This window comes from Ambystoma mexicanum, chromosome 13, assembly GCF_040938575.1.
Source record: "Ambystoma mexicanum isolate Mex_15411 chromosome 13, UKY_AmexF1_1, whole genome shotgun sequence".
NCBI classification, from domain to species: Eukaryota; Metazoa; Chordata; class Amphibia; order Caudata; family Ambystomatidae; genus Ambystoma; species Ambystoma mexicanum.
The window spans coordinates 283,422,637-283,441,606 of record NC_090938.1 but is presented as its reverse complement, the minus strand read 5'-3'; the positions used below and the strand labels follow the sequence as shown (position 1 = coordinate 283,441,606).

Genomic DNA, 18,970 nt, shown 5'->3' with positions numbered 1-18,970 from the left:
GAGGAGATTCAGCCCCGAGGAACTCCAGGCCATGGTTGACTTCCTGGCTGAACATGCTGATGTCTTCAGCAACGACATGCGGAGGGAGTCCATCCTCCGCAAGAAGAACATATGGGCTGAACTTGCACAGAGGGTGAGCACCGTAGGCAACATCCCCACGCCCCAGGGACTGCCCCAAGCGGTGGGATGACCTGCTGGTGCGGGGCCTCCTCTCCAGCAACCGCAATCGGGCAATGCGGACGGGAGGCGGAGCAAGTACCCCTGTCCAACTGGAGCCGTGGGAGGAGACCTGTGCGGCTCTCATTGGCACAGAATGTATCGAGGGCGTGGGGAACATGGAGTGCGGGGCAACGACTTCTGCAGAAGGAGGTGAGTGTCCACAGTGTACACTGGCAATGTCCATAGCATGATTCAAACCTACCCAAGGGCCATTGAAGGCACCTTCTTGTGTTGCCACATGCTCCCACCATCCAACGCATCCCCTCATCCAACTAATGCTGAGGCAAGTGCCACGCAATGAAGGTCCAAGTGCGAGTACATAACGCACATCAACCATAGTGCATTAACCTGCACAGCCCATCATGCACACTGTGCAGCCGGCTCGGCATTGCACTAGCCAAACTGCACATGACCAGGCCACGATGAGTCACTCCCAAACATGCGTACATGACATAACCATGCACATGTACCACTGCTATAGCTACCCCCAAAATGCCACAAACCTTAATTGACCGAAATGTGTATGCAGCCATGTATGCAAATAGGACATCGCACATTCACTCATGTTGTCCCTCTCTTTTACCCCCACAGACACTGACCATGACAGCGCAGAGCCCCAATCAAGCCGGCCAAGCACCTCCCCGGGTCGTGCCAGGGTGAGGCGAATGCCAGCACCCAAAAGAACTGCCCCCCTGCTCCGGAAAGGCCACTGGATTCGGTCGAACCACAATCCGTCCCAGCATCGGCGCAAGCCACTATGCCAACCCCTAACTCGGCACAGTCGAACATCTCTGGGGAGGCTGCTGCTAGCGGCCCTGAGGAGTGTGTGGACAGCCTGTCACCCATCTGTGGGGTGTCCGAGGAGGAGGGCCAAAACACTGTACACACCCCGGTGCCCTGCATTGTACCCCTGGCCTCATGCAGTGACTGTGGGGATGCACCTACACCTGTCCACAGTCCCCAACTCGACCCGCAGGGGTATGAGGATGATCTCCCGAGTCCACCTTTACAGCCCTCTCCCGAGCATGCTGGGGCAAGTGGTTTCGCCGATGGTTTCCCATCATTTGGCATGCGCAAGGTGAATCAGTTGGCAGACCTCATTGCCGAATTCATGGAGGACAACCGCCAGGCCAGGGTCCAATGGCATGATGGAGTCAGAGAAATGCGGCAGTCCCTCACCACCTGCACCAACCGGTTGTGTGACACTCTGACAGACAACACGACCCGTCTCCGTCATGTCCTTGGCTGCATAGCGAATGCCCTTGAGGCAGGCCCTTCCAATACCCAGCCAAAGCAGGCGGACCCGGCCGACGGCCGCATCCAGTGAGGCCACACAGGGCAGCCCAGAGAGACGCACTCGGCGTTCCATGCGTCGCAGGGATATGCCTCCCCCGGGCAAGGGGAGCAAGTAACAATAGGCATTTCTGCCACATGTGTGCTTCACGCCCTACATGGGACCACTGCTGTGGAGTTGGGGGGGGGGGGGTAAGGGGGTGGGGGTGTGGGTTTGTTGTGGAGTTGTGGTTTAGGGGGGTAATGGTTTGTTGTGGAGTTGGGGTTCAGGGGGGTGATGGTTTGTTGTTGAGTTTGTGGGGAGGGGGACTGCTGATGTTTTCACCAAATCTTTTTTTCACAATACACTATTGGTGTCGCAAAGTTCAACCGTTGTGGACATTCATCATTGAGCATGTGTTTATTGACGTCTGCCAGTGCATGGTGTACAAGTATACAAACGTCCAGTGCCCTGTGTGCCCATGTCATACCACCCTCTGCTGACTTGTGTCCTGGACATCTTGTCCACTGTTAGTTTGGCGCATTACATGTCCCTCAAGTGCACTGCCACCATGATGCTTTCTTGCCACTTCCCCCTCCACCGCATCGTCATGTGGTCATAGCAGTACCATGTCAGGGGTGATAGACGCTAATCTAGGGATGTGCTCTTTGTTCAGCTACATATATGACATGGTCTTATTGGACACCAGATATCAGTGGATGGGTCATACACCAGTCCTGCTTCGCCAACTCGTATGTGCTTTACGCAAGCCAGGTGACTGCTTCATCTACACGCATGCACGGGTATGGCCATTGTTTGAGTGCTCCCTGGGCCTGTTCAGGGGGTTACTGACAGGGGACATGTACCATGTTGTCAAGGGACAGCCACCAACAGCTGCATGTCTAGCCAAATAAGGTGAGTGTTTAGACTGTCATGGTGGAGAATAGTATTTGGCTGTCATGGCATGCTTTCATTGATGGCCATATGCACATGTCCATGGATGCATTCCGCACGATCATGGACACAACATGTGTCCAATACAATGGAATGCTGTGGGGGGGTTCGTCTTCAAGATGGTCCATGAACGATGGCATGGACAGCTCGTGGTACATGTTTCATTGTTGCATGCTGCTGTCCTGATGTTGGATCCATGTGGTGCTGTGTACTGTGTAGATTCGTTTTTGGGGGTGATGGCTGTAGTCCATGGCTCATGGTCATCATCCTGCTAAAATACATACTATGGTGAATCCCAACACTCCTATGGGTGTGCCATGCCGGTGACGTGGTGTGGTATCCCTGCTGCCCTCTGTTCAATCCACTCCCAGCGATGGGTCTCCGATATGGTGCCATGCTGGGGGCTGCCACATTGTGCCTATGCAGTGTGTCTTCCGATATGCGCTTACGGTTGTGGGAGGCGCCAATGAGTGGTGCAAGTGTAGTGTGATTAGCCCTTGTCAGATGGTGGAGATGTCGTGTATTGTGAGTGCCTTATTCCATCAAAGTGGGAATCTGTTTGTATGTGCTGTTGCACTGGTTCTGTGGCAGGTTTGTTGTTGGGGTGAACACTGTACGATGGCTTCATCATTTCGACCCAGTTGGTTCATGCAGGCACCCACCTTATGGCACCAATGCACTTGCATGACAGTCAGACGATTAAACAGGGTTTTGACTCCTCCTCTGAGATGCCTGTATGTACTCCATACCGGTAAGGTACTTTACGGCCTTGTGGAGGCCGTTATTTACATGTGCTCCTCACTTGCGATCAGCTCCCGTTTACGCCATGCCGCTAATTTCAGCATGGTCGTGCGCGCGCAAGACCCAAGACCGATAATTTACGGCATTGTAGTTTATGGTGCCGTAATTAGCGGTCTGAGGGGTCAGAATGGCATGGAGCGGTAAACCATGCCGGTAAATCATTACCGAATGGTTTTTACCTTACCTCCATGCTCGGAATGACCCCCACTGTATACAGCAACAGAAAAACAACAGAATACCCAAAATGATCAGCAAGACTGAAAGTAGCCACCATCCCCAAGATCGCACGAAGTCCCAGAATCAAACGCTAAGATCCCACTTTCCCTCGGGAACATGCACTTCTGAACTAAGGTCGTGCAGATTTTGTATTGCCTTAAAGATAGTTGGGGAGGAATTTGGCACGAAAATGCAACAAGCGGACCCACTAATTTACATACTCCACCACGCTCAGCCAGGATGACGTCTAATGCCATCTGGTTCTGAAGTGCCACTAACCTTATCGCTTTCTGTTCTAAAGTCATGTTATACAACAAGGTACGAAGGATTTAGCTACATCACCCAGAACTTGTGCTGAAGTATCGCCATTCTCATCCTGCCTTGGGGGAGCCTTAAAGATTTCTATGGTGCTTACTATGACTACCCCGGTTAACAGAATCCCTAAATAACAGGTTCCCTGCCAATCCCTAGGTAACCATGGGAAAGCTACATTACCGCAAACAAAGTAGACAGGTTCGCCAACATACAGAGGTCTGTCCTCACTGGTCAAGTTTGCAACGTTGGTGCAGCCCTTGAAATTGCCCATTGACTGAGTACCATTCCTTTGTATGCAGAAAGAAACTGAATCGGGGCTGTGGTTAACAGTATAGGAAAGTGGCGTGGCATTCTTATTGCCTATAGGAGCCATCTTGAAAAGAGATCAAAGATTGAAAAGGACAGACCGTCTATCAGAAGGCCTAATAGAAGCAACATTAAGCTTGCTCCTATTCGCAAAGATTGAGCATCCCAAGGGTATTAAAACTCGTCTCTCAACACCATTCAAATTTGTCCCATCAAAGTTCCCCGAGATGCTATCGTTCCATCGGCCAAAGAATAGTGCCCTTAAAGAAGCATAACATGCAGTAGTCAGAGGTAAAGGATGAATATACCAGCCCAACTCCTTGTCTCCGTGTTGCAGTAAATGCAAGCAGACCCAACAATTAGATTTGTTAAAAATGGCATGTGTGGCATTCATTATGAGTAATAACGTGTTATTGTGGTAACTCTGTCTGTGCTGAGAGTCTCTAGGAGATAGTGTGCAGATGCACGAAAGGTGTAGAAACAGTAGGTACATTTTCAGTGGGTAACAGAATTTTAAGCGGATGTACTTCTTCCAAATACCAAAATCCTAAGGCAATTACTATTGTGAAGCCGGTTAACATGATCACAAGACAACAATACGTTTTCGGGGCCCAGACGTCGATTGTTCATTACTACTATCAGGCACACAGTCTCTTATTTGTTCAGTACGAGTGGGAGCAGTTGCATTGTTTCATCAAACGAAAAAACCCCAAAGTCAGTTTGCTAGCGATCTCCAGATTGCGCGTTTTCTTAGTCCTTTCCCAAACCCCAGCCAACAGAATTCCTTACGTGCAAAAAGAACGGGCCAAAAAGACAAGCCCTCTGATGATTTTTCCTGATGGCACAGCCGAACCGTACAGTAAGTCTAGCTCCGAGGACGCAGATCGTACCTTGTGACTCCTGGTACTACGTGATCTGCGAACACCGTATTGTCGCTTCCCGATGGAAGTGGCGGATCCGTGATGGACCCTGGCAATGAAGAAAAAGGATCTGTAAGAGAGCGTGGAAATGAAGTGGCTGTTTTCCCAGGCCCCACGGGTTCAGGGAGAGTCTCCTAAGCACTCTCGATGCTACGTGATCATTGGGAGCAGTGCAGGTAGGAATATCTGTATCTGCTGTATCGTGTGGCAAAGGGAAGGGAATCCTCTTGACATGTGACACGTGGATCCAATGCTTCCACCCCGACACTCGTACCGCTGTCTGTGCGGCCAAGAGAACTTGATGCGGGCCCCGTCAACGTGGTGTGAGGCAGGATGCTCTTTCAAAGGACTTGATGAGTACCCAGCTACCTGGCCATGTGCTGTTGCCTGGGCCCTCATACTTTATGGGGAGGGCTTCTCGCACCTGTTGATAAAATCAAATACAGATTTTTAGTTAACCGGTCACAGTAATCGGAAAGAAGTACATACTCAATGTCGCGCAGAGATCAGGGCTTAGGGAGATTCCAAATGTTAGTTGGCCTACCCATGACCACCTCAAATGGAGAGAGCCCAGTCTTAGTTTGAGGGGTAGTTCTGATAGACAACACGATTGGTAAGGCGTCCGGCCATTTTAGTTTGGTGCCGGCACACGTTTTAGCGAGCTTGTTATTGATGATGCCATTGTGTCTCTCTACCAAACCAGCGCTCTGAACGTGTGTAGCCGAATGGAACCATTTATCGATCTGTAATGCCGCGCATATCTGAAGAATTACAGCAGCGATAAAATGCAGACCATTGTCCGACCAGATGACTCTTGGCAAACCAAACCTAGGAAAATATTCCTTAAGCATGATCTTCACCGTTGTCATTGCTGTGGCATCTTTAACAGGAAAGGCTTCAACCCATTTACTAAAAGCGCAAATAACAACTAGTACATACTTATAATTGTTGCAACGCTCCATTTTAATGAAATCAAAATGTATCACTTCAAAGGGGACAGGAGGAGGACCAAAACTACCCCTTGGAGTCGATGTGCCCCTTCCCATATTATGCTGCAGGCAAATCATGCAATTACGAACAAAACGTTCAGCTACTTTGGAGATCTTATCATTCACCCAGACATTTTGGAAACTTTCCTCACACAGATGTGGGTGGGGCCATGAGCCATTGCGACCATCATTGTTATATACGCATCTGGCAGCATCCATTTCCCTTCTAACTTGTCCACCCAACACCCGTCATCATCCAATCTTGCCAAACCCTCAGCCCATTGTTTAGATTCCTCTGTGGCATCAGCTTGAATATTCAGATACAATACCCTCATCCAACGTACAGTGGCTTCCCTTGAAGTATACATTTCTGAATATAGATCAGTGGCAGTCTGTTTAGCTGCCTGGTCGGTGAAAGTGTTCCCTTTTCCCACATCATCTCTGATTTTCTGATGTGCTGCGCATTTCATGATTGCGAAAGGAGTGGGGAGTGCAAGCGCTGAGAGTAACCGTACAATCAAGGAGCTATATTGGATTTTTTACCATGCGAGGTCAAGAAACCTTTTTCTGCCCAAAGTCTACCGAAGTTGTGAACCACCCCAAAAGCATACTGACTATCAGTATATATGTTTACTCTAAGCCCTTCGGTAAGTTCACAAACTCGAGTCAATGCTTTAATCTCTGCGGTCTGCGCAGCATTATGCGGAATTCTTTTGGTTTCCACAACCGTGCTCAATGTGGTGATTGCATAAGCAGCCGTGGATGTACCATCCGGAAGTTTGAAGCCTGAGCCATCACAAAACAGCTCCCCTTGTGGATTGTTCAAAGGAGTATCTTTCAGATCGATCCTTCCTTTAGTCTCTTGCTCTGTGGTGTGAAGGCAGTCGTGTGACGCTTCGTCACTGCAAGCAGTACCTTGCGGAAAAGGTAAAAGTTCAGCCGGATTAAGAACACAACGCCTCTGAATTTTAATGTGCGGAGCAAACAAGATCAATTCGTATCTCGTTAATCGTGCGGAAGTGAGGTGTTGTGTTTGTGTTCTGTTTAAAAGAACATCTACAGAGTGAGGTACCATCCGGGTTAAAGCATGGCCTAGGACCATTCCCTCGCTCTGTTTTACAGACACAGCAGCAGCAGCGACAGCTCTCAAACATCTTGGCATAGCGCATGCGACAGGATCAAGGGCGGAAGAAAAGTAGCCGCACAGCCTATTCTTCCCTCCATGTTCCTGCATTAATACAGCCAAAGCACATGCATCACGTTTATGCACATACAACACGAAGGCCTTTTCATAATTTGGTGTGCCCAAAACTGGTGCTGAACACAGTGCAGTCTGGAGCAGATCAAACGCTTGCCTGTGTTCCAAGTTCCACAGCAATGGCGAAGAATTGCCCTTCTTCATCAAAGCCAACATTGGTTTAATCGTTAATGAGAAGTTCAGGATCCACTGTTTACAGTAAGAAGCCATTCCTATCAAAGCTCTGATATCCTTCTGTGTATTTGGGACAGACATGCTAGAAATGTTTTTTTTCCGCTCAGGCGTCAACCTTCTTCCCTCCTTTGACAGGAGATGGCCTAAATAGACGACCTCCTGTCGACAATACTGAAACTTTTTATGTGAAGCTTTGTGTCCATGTTTTGCTACGTGAATAAGCAACAACACAGTGCCCTCCTTACAGGCACTCTGAGTCAACAGCTAAAAGTAGATCATCTACATATTGAAGCAGTGTACAAGTGGTAGGCAACTCGAGTGTATCAAGCTTCTCTTTCAAAGCCCTACTATAGATGCTAGGACTTTCCGTGTAACCCTGCGGCGCACGGGTAAAGGTAAACAAGCGTCCCCTTAAGGTGAACGCGAACAGGTATCTACTATCTTTGTGTATGGGAATACTAAAGAAAGCGTTCTTAAGATCCACAACACTAAAGTGAGTAGCAGAAGCCGGAATCATGATTAATATTGTCGTCACGTCAGGCACAATAGGAAATTGTGGAGCGATAATCTTAATGATGGCACGTAAGTCAATAATGAAACGAAAAGGAATTGCATTATCGCCTTTATTGTACACAGGCAAAATCGGACTATTGTACAAACTACCTGCAATTTCCTCAATCACCCCACGATGTACAAAATCGGACACTATGCATTTCAAAGCTTGCTCACCATCAACCGAAATCCTATACTGAGGAATAGGTGGCAACTTAACTCCATGTTTCAAAATAATCTTAACAGGCTCAATTTGTTGAACGCCGACATCATTATCATCAATTGCCCACAAATACTCCGGAACATCACTAATTCCGGCGGCTAAGGTCTGGTCAAGAACTGAGAGACAGAAAGTTGCTGTGGTGAAATCGTCAAACGCACTCCATCCGAAGAACAGTGAATTACCGCATTTAATTCCTTCAACAGATTCAACCCCAACAAATTCTCTCCACAGTTTGAAGTCAGAAGAAATGGACAATGGTCCGTAATTCGACCAATGTAATCGGTACCGGTGAAGAAACCGGACAGACTACTGGCGTACCAGAAAACCCTACAGAAACATTGGTTTGCCCTGACAGTGGAATGTTTGGAACCCGTGAATGGTCAATGGAACACTTCTGTGCTCCTGTATCTATCAAGAATAGATGTTTCCTATTTCCCACTATCATCTTAACGTAGGGACCTTTCTGATTAACAGGAATAGGTGTTGGTTTCAAACCCTGCTTCGGGCAATCCTAGCAAAACAGAATGTCGTCAAAAGGAAGTTCTTCAGAGAGATATGCACCAGAAGGATGATCAAAAATGTTTCTATTACCCACACTTGGTACCTGATTATCCTTTGAAAAAGGTTCCGAATTTTGAGAAAACTGACTTCTACCAGGACCCCCTGCCCCAGGGCGGCCTCTGGATCGTCTACCCATGTCACCAAATGCGTTATTCGACCTCTGTTGGAGGATCAGGCATTGTGCACGGGCAAAGGCTCGCCAATGCGCTTATCCATTGTACTAGGTTGTCGCTCACTATGCCAATTCGCTAATGTTGCGCTACTACCTAATGCTGCTACATTATTGCACTATTGCTCCAAATGACCCCATAAATGCTTAAATTGCCTGTTATGTCCATATCTTGCACACCATCTCTTGCACACCTGTTAGTAACTAGCACTGTTGCAGTCAGCCTTGCCAATGACTGCATACATGCCTAATTCGCTTGCTATGCCCATATCTTGCACACCATGTCTGGCACACCTGTTAGTAACTAGCACTGTTGCAGATAGCCCTGTCCTGTTAACTCTCATCCATATATACGTAAGCAGCACCACCTTAGCAGAGTCTTCTGAATGCGGTAGATCGCACTTCCTGCACTGTCATTGAACTATTTATTTTGTATCTTGCTATGAGATCTCCTATTGTTGTTGTACACATATTGCCTCATTTGTTACACCAGCCTAATCCTCACTGCTCAACCCTGTGCACCTAGTCCGGCATGCACCCTACTTCTGGTATTATCATTATTGCACCACTCAACGGCCACCCCTGATCTAATCACCAACCTGACCGAGCTACCCGTAGCTACTCACCCACTTGCCCACTGGCGCTAGCCTTCACCACCCCTCAACCAGCATTTAGCCTCCTACGATGGCTACTCTAAGAAGGGCAACCCTTGCCATGGCAACATTCCTCGCTTTACTCCACAACATCCCACCACGGAACAGCATTAACATGACTCTTCCATGCTATCCTGAACTCCTATTGCCAGTAGACTGGATAAATAGATTTGCTTACCCGCCCACACCTCTCATTCCATGCCCCACACTTCTAAGGAACGCACGCTTAGGTTCACGCATCCTCAACACACCCACTACTATTAACCCTGACACAGCCTGCCCTACTCATCTGAGGAATGCCAGACTTAGCTATCGGACCAGACTGTAGCACAAATCCTATACATTGCTCACCAAACAATCCAAGACTCACACATTACAGATAACACTCCCTGAATCCCCAGCTAACCAGGACTGCATTACACCCCATAACCCACCACCCACTAATGCTACTCCAATCTCCACCGCCATCAAGGGTGCACTCATCAATGCACGCTCTCTGGTAGCCCACGTCACCAATGTTGCAGACCTTATCACTGCCAACCACTTGGACTTCTTCGCAATTCCCGAATCATGGCTCCACCATGCGGCTGGGCCTACATTAGCCTTAGTCATCCCTGAGAACTACACCATCTTCCGTGCGGACAGAAAAACCGCAGTTGGAGGGGGAGTGGCTCTTATTGCCAAATCCAACCTTAACATTAGAGAAGTAACCAATACTACCTTCCCCTCAGCTGAACGCTTATCCATCAAACTTCCTCTAACACCCAAACTATTCTCCTACACATTATATATAGACCTCCAGGCGACTTGTCCACCTTCGAAGAGGATATCTCTCGTCTGCTTACCACTAACACTAAACCTAAATCACAAATGATCATCATGGTCGACTTCAATCTGGGTCTCAATGACCCGAATGACAGTCAAGCTACTTCTCTCAATGATACCATCACTCATCTGGGCCTAACACAACACATCAACAAACCTACCCATACTAAAGGTAGATCCCTAGATTGGCTAGCAGACGCTAACTGCAACCTTTCACTGTCTGACATCACCCCCTGCGCGTGGACAGACCATCACCTTTGCGATACCCATAACCACACCCAAAACAGCACTCCCTTCCAGGATACCTCAAATAATTTCCAGAAACAATCGTAACATCACCATAGAAAATCTCAGACCGCTCCTCACGCCCATCGCTAAGGCTAACCTCCCCATCCGGAGCGACAACCCATCTGCCTTGGTAGATCCTTACAACAATACTCTGGAACATGCCCTCAACCAGATAACTCCTCTCAAACAACAAAAGGCCAAACCTATCGCCCACACCAACACATGGTTCTCAGCAGAACTTAAAGATCTCTGCAATGTTAAATGAGTGGCAGAAACCAACTGGAGAAAAGCCCCTTCTCCCTCTACTAAAGATAAATTCTCATCGGCAGCTTCCACCTACAAATCTGCTATCTTAAATGCTAAAAAAGAGATCTATAATTTGAGAATTCACAACGCCAAATCTGGCACGAAAGAACTATTCTCTATTCTAAGAGAGCTTGAATCACCATTGCCACCTTCTGAGGACTGCATCAAGGACGAAGCCTGGTGCAACAATATTCAACCAGCCCTATCAAACAAAATTGCCCTCTTACAAGCCAAAATAGAGGCAAAAAAAGCCAACCTCGCTGCTAAAGACAACTCCATTAGAAATAAGACCTGCACCACTCCCGACTGCCCCCTTTTCCACTCCTCCCCAGTCACAGAGTTTACAATTAAGTTGTAAAAATAATTGCCAGCCTCAAACCCTCTAACTGCAAAGGTGACCAGTGCCCAGCTTCAGTCATCAAGGATGGAGCCAAAGTTCTAGCCCCTTTTATCACCTCTCTGATTAGCTCATCTTTTAAGAACTCAGTTGTTCCCAACAACCTCAAAGAAGCCTGGGTCCTCCCCCTTCTTAAAAAACCTAACCTAGATCCCAACACTCCCACGAATTACAGACCTATCACAACAGTCCCTTTTCTCCTCAAAATACTAGCTAGAGTAGCATACCTACAAATACAACAACATTTGGAAGACAATAACCTACTAGGCTTGCGACAATCCGGCTTTAGACCCAGACATGGGACCGAAACAGCCTTTCTGGATCTAAAAATCCAAATGGACGAAGCCAAAAACAAGGGCGATCTGGCCATTTTGTCTTGTTGGATCTATCTGCTGCCTTCGACCTGGTTGACCACCAGATCCTCAAACAACACCTCTTTGGCTGCCGCATTCTCCCAGAATGCCACCAAATGGATTCAGTCATTTTTGTCTGATAGGTCGACTAGGGTCTTCGCCCCATCAGCTGCTGCTGACCCTGTCCCAATCCATCATGGAGTTCCCCAAGGTTCCTGTATCTCTCCTACACTCTACAACATCTTCACCAAGCTTCTCTTCGACCGTCTTGGAGATCTGGGTGTCAGCTACACGAATTACGCATACGACACCCAGGTTCTTATCACGCTCACTGGGCGCTACGATGAAGATGTTGCAAAACTCGACAAAATCTACCTAGAAATTCAAGCCTGGATGGCCACACACAGCCTCTGTCTCAACGATGACAAGACGGAGCTGCTCATCGTAGGTTCCCAGGCTCACCTCAATTAATTGGACACCAGATACTAATCTTTCACCATTGATGGCAACATTATAAAAGTCTCTAAAGAGGTCAAAACACTAGGTGTGTACCTCGATTCCACCCTATCGCTGAAAAAACAAATGAATGCCACCATTTCATCTACCGCCTACACCAACAAACTTATTAATGCTTGCAGGCTATTTCTATCCACCACGAGCTGCCGCACCCTAGCCAGAGCGTTGATATTATCCAAGTTAGACTATTGCAATACACTCTTCCTCGGCACCACCACCAAAAATCTGAACAGACTCCAGATTTTGCAAAATAACGCCCTTAGATGGGCTCTCAACCTCCCACGCAAGGCCCATATCTCCACAGCCAGCAAGGAAGTCCACTGGCTCCCCATCCGAGACAGAATCAAACTTAGAACCCTTGTAATCACAAACAAATGCCTGTCACAGACTGCTCCACGTTACTTGTCTGACAAATTCTCCAGACACACCACGTCCAGACCCACCAGAACTCCGTACTTGCACCAACTGAAAGTTCCTAATTTCAACTTAAAAACTGCAGGAGGTTCGAGCTTCCCAGTTCTCGCTGCTCAATGTTGGAACACACTCCCGCTATCAATCAGATCGGAAGCCTCCTTCTGGCCATTCAGAGCATGGTGAAATCGTGGCTTTCTGCCTAAGAAAATGTTACCCACCCATTCAAAGATTGGATCCCGTTACATCCTTAACTTACATTTTAGCTTTAATTGAACTGGACCACTTTGTAACCCGGTCCTATACTATCTATTGCACCTGCTGCCTACAGCAACTTATAGTTGTACCCTCAGCATTTTGTCACAGACTGTTCTTTTCTATGTACCATGGAATGTATGCACTTTTGCCCGTGCAACGTTATGTAGCTATGTTGTCCACAAGTTTAATGTGCCCAGCTATCTGAGGGTTTGGCCGCACTTTACAAATAAACAAACTAAACTAAACTAGTGACCCTCTTGTCTGCAATAAGCACACTGGTTCACGTTTACAGGACCCAACGGCGCATTTCCCTGTGGAACATACTGTCCCTTAAATTGTGAAGTACCCCCTCTAGGGCCTCTAACAATTTGTTCCAATAGAACTTTAGTTTTCAGGTCTCCCTTTCTCTTTTCAATTCTTTCCTTTTCGTTATTGACTCGGTTCTCATAGTACTGAGCCATATGCAATACTTCAGACTGTGACTTAGCCTGCCACGCACTCTCAGAAGACATAATCTGCGACTGGATGTCCGGCAACAATCCACGCACAAATTTGTGCACAAAAAGTAGTTTTCCAGACTCTGTGCTCAGATCTTGTCCACTGAAATCTGAAAACACTTGTTCGAACCGATTAAAGAATTCGGTAGTACCCTCAGACTTCCCTTGGACACAAGCAGTAAATTTGTCCCAAATAATCCTTCTTTCGGGAATTATGGCTTTCAGTTTTGTAACTATTCTATCAGGCAAAGTCAGTGTTACCTGTGACGGTCTCTCGCCAGCTGGCCTTTCTGTATCTAGTCAAACTATATTAACCCATGTGTCTCCTAACCCTGGTACATCGTCTACAGTCCTAATCTGTTTCCATAAATCTACAGGAAGGAGCATGGGAAATAGCAAATCAATATCGCTCAAGGTAAATACTGATGACTGTAAGACAGATTCTATCTCTTTATAGAACCCTTTTGGATTCTTCCTAATATCAGGAATGGATTGTTTAATGGTGTTCACTTCCTGTCTTGAGAACGGAACGTGAACAAACTGCAACACATAATGTGCAGGAATATCCTGAGCAGCAGCACCTGTTGCAGGATTAGCTGGAACCTCAACCTTTGGGACCAATGTCGGCGGAACCTCTCTTATAGGTAACTGAGAGATAGGAAACTCCGAACGCTTACTGAGCAACAGAGCTAAATCGAGCGCTAAAGCAGCTGAAGGAGTGTCAGACGAAAAAGCTCTTATAGATATTCAATAATTGTGCGGGACAACAAATCCTTCTTTTTATGCATTCATCCTGCAGGTATTCTACCATAACCTGTATCACTTTCCTCTGCATTTCTGGCGTATACTGACTATACGTTTCATATACTTCTACGGGAGATATCGACATGTCTGAAATCCACCTAATCGCATCTTTTGTGCAAATTCGTGTTTCCTCATTTATCGATTTACAACAAGGCAGGAATCGTTTCTGTACAAACATAGCGTCCAAACTATCACCATCAATTTCTTCATTCTGTAGCCTTTCCAACTCCCTTCTATACTCAAAAACCCTCTCGACGTGCTCATGTACTTTCTCCGCAGTATCTCTTGAATATGCCAAAACATTCAGATCCCTCAACCCTTGTGGGAGATCTATATCATCTAACCTGTTCCACATTACACTTAAATTAATTCCCAACCCTTCAATAAAAACGTTTTTCTCAGGAAAACTTTTCAAATTAGAGATTGTGGCAAAAACATCAGATTGTTCAAACTTCTCCATGCAATGTCTAGCCCACGCAGTCAATTCGTGCTTTCTCTCTTTCAATACAGTATTACGAGTTACAATCTTTGATTCGACTCCCTTATCAACTACAAGTGGGACAGAGCCACTAGGAAGAGGTAGAGCAGATACATCTTGTATATTTGGTAACAAAGGTGCTATCGCTGGTGCAGAAGGCAAATCTACCAAACCCGTAACAATAGGCAAAGGAGCAAGTGGAGGAGCAAAGATCGGAGGAGGGACAACAGCCGGAGGAAGAACAATAGGAGGAACGATAGGAGGAGCAGGAACAACTACGGGAGGAGTAATAACAGCAGGAAGAGGTAGAACAGCAGGAATAGGAACATACGGAGGTGGCGCAGTGGCACCAGGCCTTCGTTCATTTAGAAGTTTGTCAATCAACTCATCAGATACATGAAAGTCTTAAGACGGATAGATTTTCTGAATACCAAGTGAAAAAGCCCTATCCATATTTCTAACTGACTCAGACTGTTTATATTGATCATACAACAACGCTTTTTCGGCGTTGGTCATGTGACGGCGCGCATGTTTTTCCCTACTTTTAAGTTGCTGCAAAGCTTCTTTCTTCCAATTCTGTAATACATCAAATGCTGCATGTCTAGCCTTTTTCTTTAATAATATGGACTCTAAATGTTCTATACGAGGGATTTCAAAACTACCATTGGTTGGCCACCGAAGTTCGGAAGCATGTCTAGTTTGTCTGTGCCAAATATCATTAAACACTATACTACCAATGCCTTGCTTACAGTACATAGTACATGCCAGCGATCCCTCCATTGGCGCCGGTCTGCCAAATTTCAAAGATTGTCTGTCCTTGCGGAATAATGCCCTGAAGCAGGCAGACAATTTCTCAGGCATATCAGATTGCTGGTGTTGCCTGGTCAATAATTGTACTCGCGAGTGCAATGCCCCAAAACAAATTATCAGGATATTTAAGAATCAGGCCCGACTCACCCGATCAAAGAACTAAGGAGGTCTGATCGGATTTCAAAGGACCCACGTGGTTGGTGATTTCGGCAAAACTGCCCGCCTCAATATATGGACCCTCGTCAAGATGCCGTCTCGGACCATGGGCTCACCGTCCAGGGATCGGATCATGCAGTACTGTTGAGGTATCGCATCTCATCCAAGAAAGGGGCCCCCTTGTTCACCGTCCGATCCCGGTCCGATAGCCGCGTCAACCTTCAATGAGGTGGCATCAATCTTGAGGGCCCCTGTTCGGGCGGCTTCTGTAAAAGCAAGGAAATATTGAGGCTGAGTACCACAAAAGGAAATACACCAAACACAGGCTTATAAAGATTCACAGATCTTTATTACAATTACTGTGCAGTTTACAAAGAACAGAACAGATAGCTATCTGGCCCTCAGTATATCACAAAGAGTACAAGCCCTTCAGTGTGAGGAGTGAGAGGTACTGGACATCTAAACAGTCGTGCATTTTATATATTTTCGGTAATAATGTCCAGTGCCTCTGTAAGTTAATAATCCATGGTCTAGAGTTTGTGCCAAGTTCACTTATGGCTTGTCTGACAATATGCACAAGGATCATCCTCAGTTTACATACAAACAGGTTACAATGGCAACAGTGTATTCTCGGATTTAACAGTAATCCTTAGCACATGTCCCTCACAATGCAGTTCAGCCAGTGTCCACGTTCGATATTTGCTTGTGTTTGATGTATGTCCGTGGATCAGACTTATTGGTGTAGTTAATCCTTAGACTACAAGTCAGGCTTGGGACAAGGTCTCTTTGCTCAGCCTAAACTTTCGGCCAACGGACAGTCTAACCATTGTTAGGAAAGATTGCTTAATTGTGGGTAATATTCCTTCCATGTGGCAACCCCTAAACTTTTTGCTGCTGTTTTCACCATGATCTAGACTTTGCCAGAGAAGTGCAGCCTTCTGCCGCACTCCTCTGGGCTTTCGCTCCATTCTTACGGGGAAACTGACATGCCCTTAAGACAGTCAGTACCGGGAAATGTTGTTTTTTGTAGTTTCTTTATAATGTTGCCGCTTTCGCACAACATGGCACAAGAGGGCACTGTAAGCTAAGTTACTGCTCTCTTGGGTCTCTAGTCTTCTACAGGCCCTAGATACTCTCTTTGGATTGATAATGAACGGTGCAAGTGAATCACGGACGGGACTGGTGGCAGCAATCGTTTCTTGTGTTTTTGAGCTCCTTTTGGCGTTGAAGCGCGTTTCTCGCGCTTAGCCCAAAATGATGGCCTGGCTCCCAAAATGGCCAGACCACGAGGCTCTTTGTCCTGTCCGCTGACCGTCTTGCCCCCTTCACCTTCCCCCAGGTCGTGCCGACCCGGGTCCTTCCTTATTTGGGCATGTACTTTCCCGCAGAACACAGATGCTTTCGCGGGCTTCTACAGGCCTTGTGTGTGCCTCCAGGATGTGGGCTGGGATGTCTGGTCCCAATACACATCCTGGGTGCCAGAGAGTCTAGTGTGTCGTGAATGCCTGGGACCTCTGTGGTCCGTGATAGGTCCACGTATGGTGTGAGTGTTTTGTGAGCAGATCTCCTATTGGGTCCCCTCTGTTTTGGTGCGAAGGGAACCGTGGATAAGAGGGAGCTGGAAACACCACTACCATGTCGATCTCCTGAGTTCTCACGAACAAAGGAATACAGGAGCCAAGTATCCTGCAACCACGAGACTGAACCGAGGAATCGCTGGTGACCCGCTGAAGGACTGTTCCTCTGCACTGCTGTCGCCTTGTGAAACCCTTTCTACCCCGGATCAAACGAGAAGGCCTGTTCTGGTACTTCGACCCTTGGAATAGTGGGAACAACTATTCTCAGCACCTTCACCATCTCCTGCACGTAAGCCTTCGGAAGCGTCTCTGGGCCATCCAGCAGACTGACCAGCCTACCCAGGAGTCTTGCTCTGTAACCGCCGTCAGGTTGTGTTGTATTACGAGTCCTTGTCACTCACACGATTCGTAAACTTGGCATTCCCAGGTCTGAAGTGAGTAGTGTACATTGGGCTGAAATACACACGGCCGCTCCCTTGCCCTGCTTTGGTAACAAACTGTGCGGGTTCACTGCGTTTAGGACATCCTCAACTCAACTTCTGCTTCTGCGGAATCTACACGACGCCGAGACGTCCCCTGTTCGTATCTGAACCTGCCAGCACTGAAACTGACGCGGAGAAGCCTGCGTCTGCCTGCATCGGGGACCGGTGAGTAGCATCGCTAGGAACTGGTCGCCCTCGTGCAGTAGCCCATCGCTTTTCCCCGCTGTGTCTAACAGCACGCCTTTCCGTACTCGCGCTCTGCTTCTGCCCACAGTGGAGGCTGCGCTTGAGTCGCGGAGCTTTGTTCATCTTCATTTGTTCACCGAACTAAACTGCCTGATTCCCTCGAAGAGACTTCCCTTTTTGCCCATTGGCACCAGCGTGTGCAGGTACTTTTGAGCACAAGGCTCCACTCTTCGTAGGGCTTGGACTTCCTTTTAGTTAGGTGCCTCTAAAGGCGGACTGGGTCTAATTATTATTCGCACTGCCTGTTTTCCTCCCCATCTAGGTGGTCTACACATTTTGTGCGTCTAACTCGTTAGACTCGTTTGTATTTGTATATATATTGTATTTGATTGTGATGTGTTGGTTTACTTGAGTTTTATTGTGATTTCTCGCTACGGTCAATGTTACAAAGGCCTTGTAATAAATGTGTATATAAATGTGTATATATTTTTAATATAACACCTGCTTGGAGTAATTTGTAAGTGTCCTTGCTTTGTGTGCTCATTGCAGGCTTTGTCACCCTCACTCCTCTTGAGACCTAGTCTTGACCGCCGCGATCGCTACCCTGATTGGTCTGGCTTGTCCAGAGGTTACCCTGTTCCAAGAAACTAGGCTGGCCTTCTGAACCTCTGCTCCTCCAGGACAGAGTTCAGAAATCCGTCTTAACAACCATTAACTTGGCTACATAGGTCGGGAAGGATCGGTTACAAGAGAGAAACACTGTCCACCATTTTAGAACACAGTTACATATGAACAGAAATCAAAATGGCGGATGATCCTAAAATGTAGGCAAAGTCAATCTAAAATCGGAACATTTGAAATGCAGTTTTCTTCGCACAGCGACTGGGCTTAGGCCAATATATATTAGAAAAGAGGCGCAATATAATTTCCTGTTTAACAGTAGGAGAGGCTCTGTAGCGCCACTGTCCGTTAAAGGCCACTACGTTGGAGTCCAATGTCCAAGAAAAGACTCTGGGTCTCCCACTCAAACTGCAAAATCCTTG

The 18,970-nt window shown here is 47.1% G+C and overlaps 1 protein-coding gene across 2 annotated transcripts in view; it reads left to right on the top strand.

The window, feature by feature from the left end:
- Nucleotides 1-18,970, top strand: part of LPCAT4 (lysophosphatidylcholine acyltransferase 4) — a 2,084,283-nt gene that overhangs the window by 1,827,404 nt on the left and 237,909 nt on the right. The gene's annotated exons all lie outside the window — the stretch shown is intronic.